Raw genomic sequence first — 12,823 nt, 5'->3', positions numbered from 1 at the left:
CGATGCCATGGAATGCTCTTCCGAGCAAACAGCCAGGGTCCAGGCAGCCTAGGCACAGCAACCACCAGCACCTGTACGCTTCCTCCAAAGCTGGGCAGTTGGCCCCAGCTGCTGGACAGAGGGGCCTCCTGGACTCCGGCCAGCCATACACAGTGCCTGCCTGGCTGCTACAGGTCCAGCCACTACTGGCTCCAAGCACCGACCTAGAATCCCCTCTGAGGAGGGCAGCCCACACCCCTGAGGCCCCAGACTCTCTATCCCGTCTCCAAACAACACACTAAGGTCTCTCGTGCCCCAGGGCTGGCACCTGAGATGCAAGATGCAGACAAAGTTCAAGAAGACAGGGAAAGGGGCCGGCCCGGTGACGCAGCGGTTAAGTGCTCAGGTTCTGGTTTGGCGGCTGGGGGGTTTGCTGATTCAGATTCCGGGTGCAGGACATGGCACTGCTTGGCAAGCCATGCTTGTGGTAGGCATCCCACATATAAAGTAGAGGAAGATGAGCACGGATGTTAGCTCAAGGCCAGCCTTCCTCAGCAAAAAGAGGAGGATTGGCAGCAGATGTTAGCTCAGGGCTAATCTTCCTCAAAAAAAAAAAAAAAAAGAAGGAGAAGAAGACACGGAAAGAGAGAAACTGCACTGGGGCCCCTGCACCTCCTCACTCACCCCACAGAGAAGATGGAGAGCCTGGTGAGATGGACACAGGATCGCTGGAATGTTCCATTTCCAGCCACCTTCAAAACGGGGGCAGGAGACTTCCTGCCTGCCCAGGCCTTCTGGTCTTCTTCTTCCTCTGGGCACGTGGCCTCCTTCCAAACCCCCTTGGCCCACGAGCCCTGTCATCCAGAAGGGCCACCTGACCTGAGAGGAAACACTGTCCCCCAAGCTGTGGCTTCCACTCACATCTCTGCCCTTGTCCCTAAGTGGCCTCCCATGTTTGTGACATTATCCCACTCTCTGAGCCCAGGTCTCCTCATCTGTAAAGTGGTGCCGAAACACTGAGCCTGTGCACCTGTCTGCTGGGCCTCCTTCTGCAGGATACCTCCTAGCCAGAGCATGTACCTCTCCCTGGAATTTGGTGCCAGCTCTTTTGCATCGCATGCCTTCGGTGTCTTGATGATGGTGGGTGTCCTCTCCTCCCAAACAGCCCCCGTGCAGCTTTTCAGTACTGTGGGCCCGGTTCCTACCTTGATAGGGAGAAGTCTTCTTGTTCCTTAGGAATTGCCATATTGCCCTGCTTAGGGACCTGGCCTGGGCTACCAAAGGAATGAGTGGCTTATCTGCCGCCTTCCACCCGAGCTGTACCTCATGGCGCACCCCTGGAGCCTCACTAGATATGGCCCCACCAAGCTGCACCTCTCTCCATGCCCATTCTGAGCAAGGCCCCACACTCAGCCTACACTAGCCCATCCCAGGGCAGTTCATGACCAAGTTCAAGTCCTCCTGAGCAGGCCACCCTCCTGGCCCTTCATCTCTTTCTTTCTCCATCTTCCATTAGCCTACAGATGTCTCCAGGGGTGGGCAGCGGGAGCGTCCCTGGCAGATGGGGTCCAGCCCTCCGTGATACAGATGGCCTCTGAATGCCAATGGGCATGCTGCCTCTGCACTTTCCCCACTGCTGCAGCAGCCTCTCAAGGCTGCCCAGCAACCTCCCAGGGCAGGGGCCTCTGGCCCTGATTGGATAGAGAGAAGCAAGGAGCTAATAAGTGAGTGTGAGGAGCCTGGTTTCCCTAGCCGCAGCAAGCCTGGTGTGCCAGAGGCCTTCGGGGAGTGGAGTTGGAGCCGATGTGTGCAGGGCCTGATGCAGGCAGATTAGAGGGAGGGAGGGAGCCGGGGGAGTTGGCAGACAGTGACGCAAATGCTTGGCTGATGCGTGAAGAGACAGAGATGGAGAGAGAAGCAGCAGGAGGAGGGGCTGCCCCATCGCCCCACAAGGACGTGCTCTGCCTCCAAGATGAGAAGACTAACTCGGAGAAAGTTTTCTAGAATTGCCACCCCGCTTGACTCTCCATGCTGTGCATACTCCCTTTCCCAGGCAGGTCTCTGTCTCTTTGCCCTTGCAGCTACCTCCTTGCATCTCCCAGAAGTGCCATCAAGTCCCACATCCCCCTGGACTGGGGATACAGCCTGGTCCCATTCTTAGTCACACTGCACTAAAAATGTCTGCATTTCCCACTAGGCTGGAAGGAAGAGGGAAGCACAGGAGAGGAGGAAGGTGTAGGGGTGCAGAGCTCACCTCAGGCAGAGACTGCGGCAGGCACGGGCATGGGGGCAGGCATGGAAGGGCATCTGCCTTGGTGGCCCTCTCCAGCCCCTGAGTGTCATCCCATCCTGGGGCCCTCACTCTGGTGCTGCCACCCTCATGCCAGCCTGCCCCAGGACTGGAATTCCCTTCCCCAACTTCCCCTGGCCCAGCTGGGATGGGCTAGCTTCTTCCAGACAACTGGATGAACCCCAAGGAGGGGCAAGGCAGCTGGGCCGGTGAACACAGGCAGTCCGGCCCTTGGTCCTGCCAGGCCCACCCCAGACCCCCGGGCTCCCGGCCTGGGAGTTTTGTGGCTAGGGCTTGTGTGAAAGGAGATAGCAGGCGGAGCAACTGCCCTTCTCCCACCCTGGGTGGCAAGGGAATGGGGGCTGCTGGATGCCAGGCAGTGAACTCCTAGGTAAGCTGGGAGGGAATAGAACAAAGCACCTTTAGCCTTGCCTTCCAGGAGCACGGGACGTTGTTGCACACAAAGGAGCTGCAGCCAGAGGGCACGGGTGTTGGGGCTTATCTGAATGTATGTGCTGGGCGCTGGCCACTGTGAGCAAGCATGAGTGTGTGGGCCACTGGCGGAAGAGCAGGAGGCAGGGCTTCCTCCCCAGAGGTGAGCTGTGACACGTGTACTGACCTCTTGGCCTGCAAGGATCACACGCATTTCTATCTCTTGGAACCAGAGCCCACGGCTCAGCTCTGGGTGGACCCCTCAGGTGTAGGTCAGGAGTTGGTGTGAGGAAGCAGTGGGACAGGGCAAGAGGGAACAGCCAGGGCACTGCCCATGCAGCCATGCCCAGTGACCAAATATGGATGTGGGAAGTGACAAGGCCTTGGGCTGCCCAGTGGAAGGGCCGGTTGCTGGGCCAACCTCAGGCCACGTTTTAGTAAGGCTCTGTCTGTGAGTATTTTCATGGAGCTCTGGGGCAGGGAACCCTAACAGAGGCAGAGCCCCAGAATATGGCCACCCCCAATCACTTCAGCAGAAATGTAAGTGCTCCCATCTGGATCATGAGAGAACAGGTGAAGTGATGAAAAGTCCTTGTCTCCCAGCAACTTGTTCCTAAGATGAGTGCATCCAGCCAGTTCCGATGCTTCAACTGGGGGCTGCCAGGGGGTCTCAGAGGAGACAGCTGACCTGGCAGGAAGGAGACTCCTTTCTCCCATGGGGCCTTGGCTCCCCACCATTGGATGAGGGTTTCAATGACTCAACTATGGGAAAACCAAGCCTGCAAGGGGGACCCCAGCTGTCATACCTGCCCCCTCTGGCCCTCCTATAACAGCCTGAGTTGGGCTCTACAGCCCTGAGGCTCCAAGCTGCCAGAGCCTGCAAAGCTCCCCTGACCAGAGTTCCTCAATGCCTCCCTTCTGGCCCAACTCAATCTAGGGGCGACAAGGGGTTGGGAAAAAGGCAGCAGGGGCACCTCTGCATGACCCTCCCAGACTGTGCCCTTCCTCACTGGTCTGATAGCTCGACTCACTGGAAGGCTTTTCCTGGCGATGGGGGATTCCGGGCATGGGCGTGAGACTCCCGCCTATTCTCACTGTAAATATTCCCTTTGGACAAAGAGCCTCCATTGGCCCCAGCATCGGGGAAAGGACTCAAAGAAAAGTCTCCATGCCTTAGAGCCACCTTCTGGAATAGACACTCGGGTCCTTTTGGGTATGTTTCAAGCAAAGGCCTTCGAGCTTCAAGGTAAGGGTCCTCCCTTGTGCATCAATGCCCATGAGAGGCCCCTCTCAAGCTCCTTCAGGGTAATGAGCTGTCCCAGGATCGGGGTTACCAGGGGAAGGGTGACACTGAGGTAGTCAAATCCGGCCTGCTGGAGGGCCCCGCCTGCTACCCAAGAGGCAGCAGGTGCCTTCTCCCAGCCTGTCCTTGCCTAGAGAGTTTCCCTCTGCAGCCGGCCTGGCAGCCCCCTGAACCTGAAGGGGGCAGCAGAAACAAAAGGTGAGAAGGTGGTGGGAGACATTGCTGGTTCAGAAAGCCTCAGAGATGAGCCAGCTGGGCCCATCATCTATCATTTCACGGGAGGGGCACACTGTTGCTATCGGAGACATGGAGGATTGGTCAAGGCCATGAAGCCACACATCCATGCTGTCTCTTCCAGCTTAGGTGCAAAGCAAGGAGCACTAAACAAAGAGTCCAAGTCCTAGCTCTGTTAGAACAAGTCACTGGGCATGTCACTTAATCTTTCTGGCTGAAGATGAAGCCCCATTCTCAAAGCACTCCTTGATCCCTGCACCTGGTCGTGGGGGGAAGGTGTGGGATTCAGTGCAGCCCCTCTGCTCAACGAGGGCCACAGGACCACAGGCAGTGCTGTTTTCAGAGCCTCCCTCCCTGTGCTGGCCTCCCTCTGGAACGCCACCTGGAGGGCAACATAGAGAGAGCCCGCATCATAGGGAGAACCCAGGCTGCGGGAAGGTAGGAGCCTGCACAGGGAGCTGCAGCGGGAAGTGCAAAGACCAGCTGGCATGCACCCCACACGCTGGGCTGAGAAACGAATGCCCCGACACAGAGAGGAAAGAAGGTGGCGGTGCCCAGGCCCCTAGCAGGACGCTGGGGACGCTAAAAGTCAGGGAGCTCCACCTGCCATCATCCAGTCCTTTCTCGAGGCACACACTTGGCCAACTGTCTTAAGTTTTAACCCAGGCTGACCTGATTTTCTGGGCCAAAAGGGCTGGAATGACCAAACATCCCATTTTATGAAGCAGCCTCCTGTGGCCAGGTCTCCGGAACGAGGACATCCTGATTCCTGGTCTCAGCAGCTGGCAGGACAGTCAGCAGACAGCTTGCTTCCCTCCAGGGAGAGGTGGGGCAGGTGCTGCTGCTGCTCCAGGGCTTCCAGGGATTCGGAGGGCCTCAGCAGCGGTCTAGGGGGAAGGGGCCCTTTAGAGACCTGCCAGAGGGATGGCTGAGCAGCTGGGTCTCGTCTGAGCCCCACAGTCTGCTGTTCAGCACGCGGCTCCCAGGAGCCCCAAGCCGGCTCCTTTCGCTGAGTGGAGCACCTTGAACTGCCTGTGATGCTCCAGTCCCCGGGGGCTCCCGCCTGGAGGCCAATGGGGCAGCAGGAAGGAGGTGCACCCCGTGGAGAAGGAGCTGGCGGAGACTGGGGTTGCAGAGGGAAAAAATGTAATATAGAGAAAGACGGCATAGCGGGGGGAGCATTTGTAAATGTGCTTTACAGGTAAACAACTTCTGCACGAAAGTCTGGAATTTCACCTCCCCCCATCCCACTGCCAACACCCCAGAATCTAGATTTCTTGGCACCAGTGCTGGAGGGGCCCTGGGAGGCCGACGTCAGAGGAGGGCCTGCACCCTCCCGAGGCTGTGTGGCGCTCCAGTCCCAAGGGGGCCGTCCTGAGGAGCTGACTCCTCCAGGCTCTCCTGCGCCCCTTTTCTAGCTCTCAGGGGGCTGAATACAAGTGACTGCTTGGAGTAACTTGGCCATTTCAAAGGTGGCTTGGCCTCAAGGGCCACCGAGGGATTCTGGTCAGGGCCCTCTGAGATGTCTCTGTGGAGGCCAGGAGGCTGGGCAGCGCCAACATGCTGGGGACAACAGGGCCCATGAGCCCTCGTCCCAGACAGGACCCCTTGCCAGAGCATCCTACCTGAGACATTCCCGTTGTTCTCAGGGCCTCCACCTCCCCTGCTGTACCAGGAGGAGATACCCAGAGGAACCCTGGGAGCTCTCCTGTGGGGCCTGGGCTGTCTCTGTCTGCCACCCCTGACACCTCTGTTGTCTCTGCAGCCTGGGAACCAAGGCAGTCTGAAGCCCATCCCAGTGGGACAGAGATGCTATCCCCACCTGCACACAGATGGCCCAGCGGGTTGAAAGGGACTCAGGGGTCGTGGAGCCCACCTCCACCCCAATCAACTCTCCCCCCCACCACACAATGAATACCCATGTACCCTCACTTCTGCCATTCATTCAGCCTTTGCCAGAGCAGGACCATGACAGGGAGCCCCCCACAAGTCCCCCACTTGCCCCTGACTAACGTTGGCCAAAGCTAATTCCTTTTGTCCTAGTTACAGGTGATCACTAGTGAGCTCAACGGGAAAAAATTGCCCAGGCCCCTCCCCCCACCCTTCACCACCCATCCCAGTAGGGCTCTCCCCTCCCAGGCCCCTCCTAGGCCCCTCCTTTCTCACTTTCCTGTGCGCCCCAGAACCCAGAGTCCCCTGAGCTCTACCCTTACCTCTTATCACTGTTCCCATTTTTCAATAAGAATATGGAGACCCAGGGAGGAGAAAGCATTTGCCCAAGGCCACACTTTCATTTATTCAACAAGCCTTTACGGAAAGTTGACGCCAGGCTGGCTGCTGGGCAGACAGATAGACAGGAGCCTAGGGAAGCTCTGAGAGGGCATTGCTAGAGCCCTGTGTTTCCCAAGGAGGGGCCCTTGGCTTGGGCCCTCAGGAAAGAATGAAAGAAGGAGTAGAAGCTTGCTGGGCAGAAGTGGTGAGGCAAGTCCTGGTTTGGGTTGTTTTTTCTTTTTTTTCAGTCTAAACCAGGCACCGCCTGATGTAAGCATTTTCACCAGGGATGGCCGTTCTCGTGATTGCAATCCTTGTGCCTGCTCTCTCCATAGCAACCCTTTGCCACATCAAGCTCTCTGGGAAACTGACCTAGTCATCAGAAAGTGGCATGCTGAGCCAATGATCCCAGGGACCAGCCCAAGGGTGCCGGACCGAGGGCCTGAGGTGTGCCCCCAGCAGCAACTGGCAGCATCGTGGGGCCTGCCCACCACTGGCCCCAGAGGCCAGGTCTCCTCTTTGACCCAGGGTGTAGCCACAGAGCTCTGCAGCCACCTCATCCGCCACCGCCAGTGGGAAGTGAGCATGCTCCCCATGGGAAAGTCCTAGACAGTGTTTCCAAAAGTGGCCTCTGGGTCCCCTGGGATGTGTGCTTAAACAACAGATTCCTGCCTCCCCACATTAGAGCTTGAGAATGACACCCATAGGGCCTCTTGTCCTTTAATTTTCCAGTCCTTTCTCCACCCAGACCTGCCCCTCCCTCTTCCCTCCCCCACCCTTCTCAGTTCTCAGTCATCTCCGTGCCCCAGTGCCCAACACAGGCAAGTAATCAGAAAACACTCGCCAAATCCATATGTGTATCTGAGAGATAAGGTAACTTGGCTCCATTCCTAATCCTCAAATGAGTCTTGAGTGAGCTCCTCTCTGTGCCTCAGTTTCCCTTTGGGAAAATGAACTGACTCCAGCCCTGTGCACCTCCTGACCCCTCCATGGCCACTCCTTAGTGGAAGGTTACTATCACACAGTGCTCCCATGTCAGCTTCCCCCTTCCTGAGGAAAACGATCAGACATGTTAACACCGGGGAATCCAGAGAAGGCTTCAAGGGAGTTCTCTGTACCATTCTTATGACATTTTTGTGAGTTTAAAATTAATCCAAGATAAAAAGTTAAAAATATAAACAGCGAAAATTAAAAATGAAAGCAAATTGGATTTTAGCAGGCATCCAGAAATGACCTAAGAATTAAATGTTCCGCAGCAGATCATTTAACTGTGGATAGATGCCAAATGAATCATCGGCACACACTACCAGTGATTTTTAAACTGATTTTCTCCAGGTGGGGAGCACACACCCCTCCTAACCTGGCCCCACCTCAGCCCTGGCCACTGTGGCCCCTGGAGGGGGACACTGTGGTCCTGGCTCAACCGACATCTCTGACAGAGCACCACCTGTGTGCCAGGCGCCAGCTACTTGTGGCTATGCTGCAGGTGCTCCTGGCTTCAGCCACCCTTCTGCACAGGTGACCAAACCGAGGCCTCCAGAGGCGGTGTGATGTGCTCAGGTTTGCACAACCAGGCAGTGGCTGAACCGGGGTTTGAACCCAGTTTAAGCTCCGAGCAGCTAGCTTTCTTGCCACTAGGCAGTAAAGGCAACTCCCTGTCCCACCACACAACCTACTACCATTCATCTCCCCACTCTGCTTCACAAGTCCCCTGCCAGCTCTCCAACCCTCAGAAGTAATGATGCCAACCTTTCCTGAGCATCACTCAGGCGCATGGGTCTCCTGGGTGCACTGCCCTTGTCCTGGCATCAGCCAGCTCTTTGTGGACACAGTGGGAATGAATGCAGAATCTCCGATGGGTCCCAACCATAGGGGCCCAAAGTCTGGGGAGCCATGTGTGTTGCTCTCCTCTTCCCCTGCCATGGTCCTATCCCATGCCAGGAGGGCCTGACAGTGGGAGCAGCCACAGGGCTCAGCAGGCAGAAAGCAAGCGGGTGTTACGCATGAGCTGGCGCCTTATGGGGGCTGTAGCTTGAAGCAAGATCCAAACCAAAGGGCTCAGTCACCCGTGGAGGCTGAGTGGGGAAGGAATAAGGTGGGCTTCCAGCTTCCAAAGTGCATTGAGCCAGATTTGGGACTTTTCTTGGCATGCAACTAAGGATAGTTCAGGGATCAGGTGCTCATGCCAACTGTGGCCATGTCCTGGGCCCACTGCGGGGGGCCTGGAATCTCTGCCCTGCTAGATCTCAGGAGGCTACAGGGGCACTGGGCAGAAATGCAGGAACACAAGGCAGGCTGAAGGAGGCTGAGGTGAAGTGTTGGCTGCTCCTGGGGTCACTGCCTTCAGGTGGGGGGGCTCTGTCTGGAATCTGCACTTGAGTTGAAGAGGAAGTGAGGTGGACAATCTCGACGCAGGTGGCAGCTCCTTACTGAGTGGCCTGTCTGTTCCCTCAACTAGATTGTGACCCCTCGGGGCAAGGCCTGCATCTGATTTCTCTCCAGGTCCCCAGTACCCAGCTCTGGGTGGAACACACAGGGGCTTAGGAAGAACTGGCTTTTGTCTTTCAGGAACAAGGGGGAGGCTAGACTCAAATAGCCCCAAAGGATGTGTAGGCCTTGACCTGGCAGCTGCTGCTGAGATCATCTTCCTGCTTCCAAGCCCTCCTCCTCCAGGAAGCCTTCCCTAAGCCTCCCAGCCAAGGCTGCTCCCCTGTTCCAGGTTCCCAAAGCCCCTTATGCTTACTCCACTCAGAGCCACAGCACCCAATATGGTCACGGGCTACCTCTGTCGCTGACCTGTGTCCAGAGGGTGGAAACGAACAGATCTGGAGCACCTGCTGTGAGCCTGGCCCTATGCCGGGTGCCTTCCATCAGCTCCTTGCAGCTGAGTACAGAGGCCCCAGCCAGGCCAGGGCTTCCAAAGGCCAGGCCAGGAAGGCACAAGGGCTGGGGCTGGGAAGCGATGGAAGGAGCAGGTAGGGCTGGTGAGGTGCATCTGCTCCTTCTCATCCCAGGGTGGCCTAGGGGTGATGAGGCCAACAGCTGGGCCCTGGCCTGTGCATCTGTGTTCTGGCCACTTGCTTCTAAGCAGTGAGCAGGGCCTCTGAACTGCCCCTGATTTTTCAGATGAGGCAGTGGAGGCCCTGCAACGGCAGGACCCCCAGCCTTCCCCCGAAACTCCATGTGAGCTCCTGAGGAGGGAGCGGGAACCCAGAGCCCCTCCCCACTGTCCAGACCGATCAGCCCACGGGACCCTGTCCCCGTCCCCAGCCAGGTACCATGACCAGAAGTCTGAAGGGCCATGAGACCAAGGCAAGACTGGATCCGGGTGCCAGAGGCCTTGACCACTGCTGGGTGGGATGTGAGGGGCTCTCTCTCAGAGTTCACAGAGTGTGGTCCTGAGATGCTGCTGCATAGTCTTCCACAATGTCAAGGCTAAGTGCACATGGCTCAGTGAGAACACAACTCCTACCGCACCTCAGATGTCCCTGGGTGGGAGGTGGCCTGGTGTGTCACCCCCTTGGACCGATGGAGCTGCCCAGGTTCTCCAGCTTGGAAGTAGCAGAGCAGGTGGAGGAGCTGAGCTTTCAGGTGAAGTATCATTCTGCCTTTCCAAAGAGGCCACGGCTCTTGGCTCCCCTGCCCCCATCAGAACAATCCAGCCACAGAGCCCGCTCTCTGCAGATCCACTCGATAACACCCAGCGACACTTGATTCGGCGCCTCCTGTCTGAGCAGCTACCTTCCCGTGGCCCACAACGAGATCGCCCTGTGCCCAGCACATGCTCATTACAAGCAACCCAGGAACCCCCTGCTCTGGGCCCCAAGGTGAGCCAGCCTCTGGGCCTCAGTTTTCTCATCTATAACATGGACATGGGTTGAGCTAGCTGATGTGAGATTCTCCCATTCTTGAGGCCTGCCATCAACTCTCAGAGCACCCTGGCCCCAGGCCATTTATTAACAATCAAACCCTCTTCCAGAAAGAGCAAGGACAGAGGGACCAGGCCAGCCTTCTCTGCCTCTCTCTGTTGGTCTCTTAGGTCACAGTGAAAACCAGAAAACCAAAGTGCACTGCCTCCCCGGTGGAAGCCCAGGAAGGATGCTTGGAGCGGGTGAGGATTATGGATGGGGAAACTGAGGTCCTGAATTGTCCCTGTCACACGACTGGGCACGGGCCGGTCTCCCCCCTCCCCCATTGCCTCGGTGTCCCCGCTGCCTCTCTGCCGGGCCGCACCGACGGCGACTCGACAGCCCTACCTGGCACAGGTGCCCGGCTCGTGGGGCGGGCGGAGGGTCCAGTGGGCGGGCGCGGAGCTCGGGCTCCCCCGGGTAGGCAGCGCCCGGCCGGGCTGGGCCGGGGCGGCGGGCGCGGGGCGCGGGGCGCGGCGGGGAGCGCGCAGGGCGGCGAGGAGGCGCGGACTGGCCTCCGCCCGCAGGAGAACAAACAGGTTTTCTGGGCGCCCGGAGCCTCGCCCCTCGCCACTCCCCTCGGCCGGCCCCCTTCCTCTGCCCTCTCCTGGGGTAGGTAGATGCGCCTGGCACATTCCGCACATTCTCCCGCCAGTGTCCTCTGTCTGCCCGCCCCTTCCCGGCTCCGCCCCGCGGGGCTGCTGGAGAAATCAAGGTCGGGGCTCCCCGCGCTGAGCCCAGAGCGAGCTCCAGAAGGCTCTGCCACGGTGGAAAACTTCCAGGCAAATTCCTCCGGGCTTGCGGCCCCGGGCCGGGAGGCCTCCGCCACGTGAGGGGCCCTGGCTGCCTAGCTGCGCCGCTGCCCGCGCCCGACGCGATCTGGCCCCCGCTCGGGGCCAATGACTTCCACAGATGCTCCGGGTTAATTCTGTCGAGAACTACTGTTCCTAGATCCATTTTACAGATGGAGATCCCAGACAGGGGTGGGGAGGAGGGAGGGGGCCTGGCGGCTGAGATCATGCAGGAAGTCCCGGAGGCTAGGAAGGAGAAGAAAATAAGGGAGCCGGCTCCCTGGCCGCTGGAAGGCCATCCTGGGGCGAACTTGGGGTTCCCAAGGCACAGCAGTGAGCATCCTGTCAGCACACCAGTCCATTTCACAAGCTCGTCAGGGAGACACATCCAGACCCCAAGGGCCAGTGCAGTTTGATGTGTCATTCATTGGTGCTTTTGGGTACTTGTGCCATTCATCCATGCTTACTGAGTACTTGCTAAGTGTGAGGCACTGAGCTGAGAGCTAGGATGGAGGGAGCATCAAAAGAAGCCCCTACCCCTACCTGGGGAGTCAGGGGAAGCCTCCAGGTGAGGGACAGTTAAGCCAGTTCCAGAGATGGGCAACGGGTCTTCCTTCCTCAGGTCCTGCCACGTCTATGTCCCAAATGGCCCTCCAATCCATTCACTTCTGTCCACACCCAATGCCACCACCCTAATCCAGGCCTGGGCCACAGGACCAGCATCCTCGCTGATTTCCCTGCCTCTGGTCTCGCCTTCCTTCCTATCCAGCCTCAGCAGAAGTCAGTTTAATAGTTTACACGGTGCTTTCCTGCTTGCAGCTCTTCTATGCTGTCCCATTGCTCTCAGGATAAAAGCCAAACTGTTTCAGGGAGCCCAAGGATCAGCTGCAGTGACCCACCTCTGTAGGTCCAGCCACTCTCTCCCTTGGTTTACTACCCTGCAGCCTCACTGGCCTCTTTCCGACTTCTGAATACACCACAAGTCCTGTCTCCTTGGAACATTTGCCCCTGGCACTCAGACTCCCTAGAATGTCCTTTGTCCCCTTATCTGGCTGGTGAACTCTTAGTCATTCTTCAAAACTTTGCTCAAGTGTGCGTAAATCCTCTCCTGACTGCACGGGCCACCCAGTCGAGTGGATCACTTCCTTCTGTGTGCTCCCCCAGTTCTCTGTGACGACATCAATCTAGCGTAGTGATTGTCACCCTTTATTCTTCTGGATGGTGAGCTCTGGGAGGCCATGGAGACCAGCACAGGGGGTCGGAGGGGATTGAGGGGGAATCGAGACTCTGGAAGCTGCCCTTGTCCTTCTCTTCCTGGGCTTCGTCAGGTAGGGAGGAGGTGACCCTGTGTCTGTGTGAATATGTGTATGTGGGGGGGTTTGTGGGGGGATTGTGCATAAAGTCACTTCAGTTCGTGTCTCTCTCTTGCCAACAAGCATTTTTCTGCTTTCAGTCTGATGGCCAGCATCTGACGCCTTCTGGTGACACTGCTGGTGGCCATGAATTTGCCCTGGCATCCTAGCTCCTAAACATACTCACTACATGACCTAGGGTGTGTCATACCCTCTCTCTGGGCCCCCTTCCCCTTTAAGAGTCCCTAGCTTAAAGAGGTAGA

The 12,823-nt window shown here is 57.7% G+C and overlaps 1 protein-coding gene across 20 annotated transcripts in view; it reads right to left on the bottom strand.

The window, feature by feature from the left end:
• The window catches only part of ZNF185 (zinc finger protein 185 with LIM domain), a 66,924-nt gene extending 55,970 nt beyond the window's left edge, over positions 1–10,954 (bottom strand). For 6 of the 20 annotated variants that reach the window (XM_070257564.1, XM_070257566.1, XM_070257569.1 and 3 more), the window contains exon 1: positions 10,766–10,936. The gene's annotated coding sequence lies outside the window, so the exon portion shown is untranslated. Of the gene's footprint in view, positions 1–10,765 lie in introns of all 20 variants that reach the window. The other 14 variants (XM_014729264.3, XM_014729266.3, XM_014729267.3 and 11 more) reach the window with 3 other exon arrangements.
• Positions 10,955–12,823: the final 1,869 nt, after the last annotated feature.

This window comes from Equus caballus, chromosome X, assembly GCF_041296265.1.
Source record: "Equus caballus isolate H_3958 breed thoroughbred chromosome X, TB-T2T, whole genome shotgun sequence".
Taxonomy (NCBI): Eukaryota; Metazoa; Chordata; class Mammalia; order Perissodactyla; family Equidae; genus Equus; species Equus caballus.
This window is presented reverse-complemented; position numbering and strand designations above follow the sequence as displayed.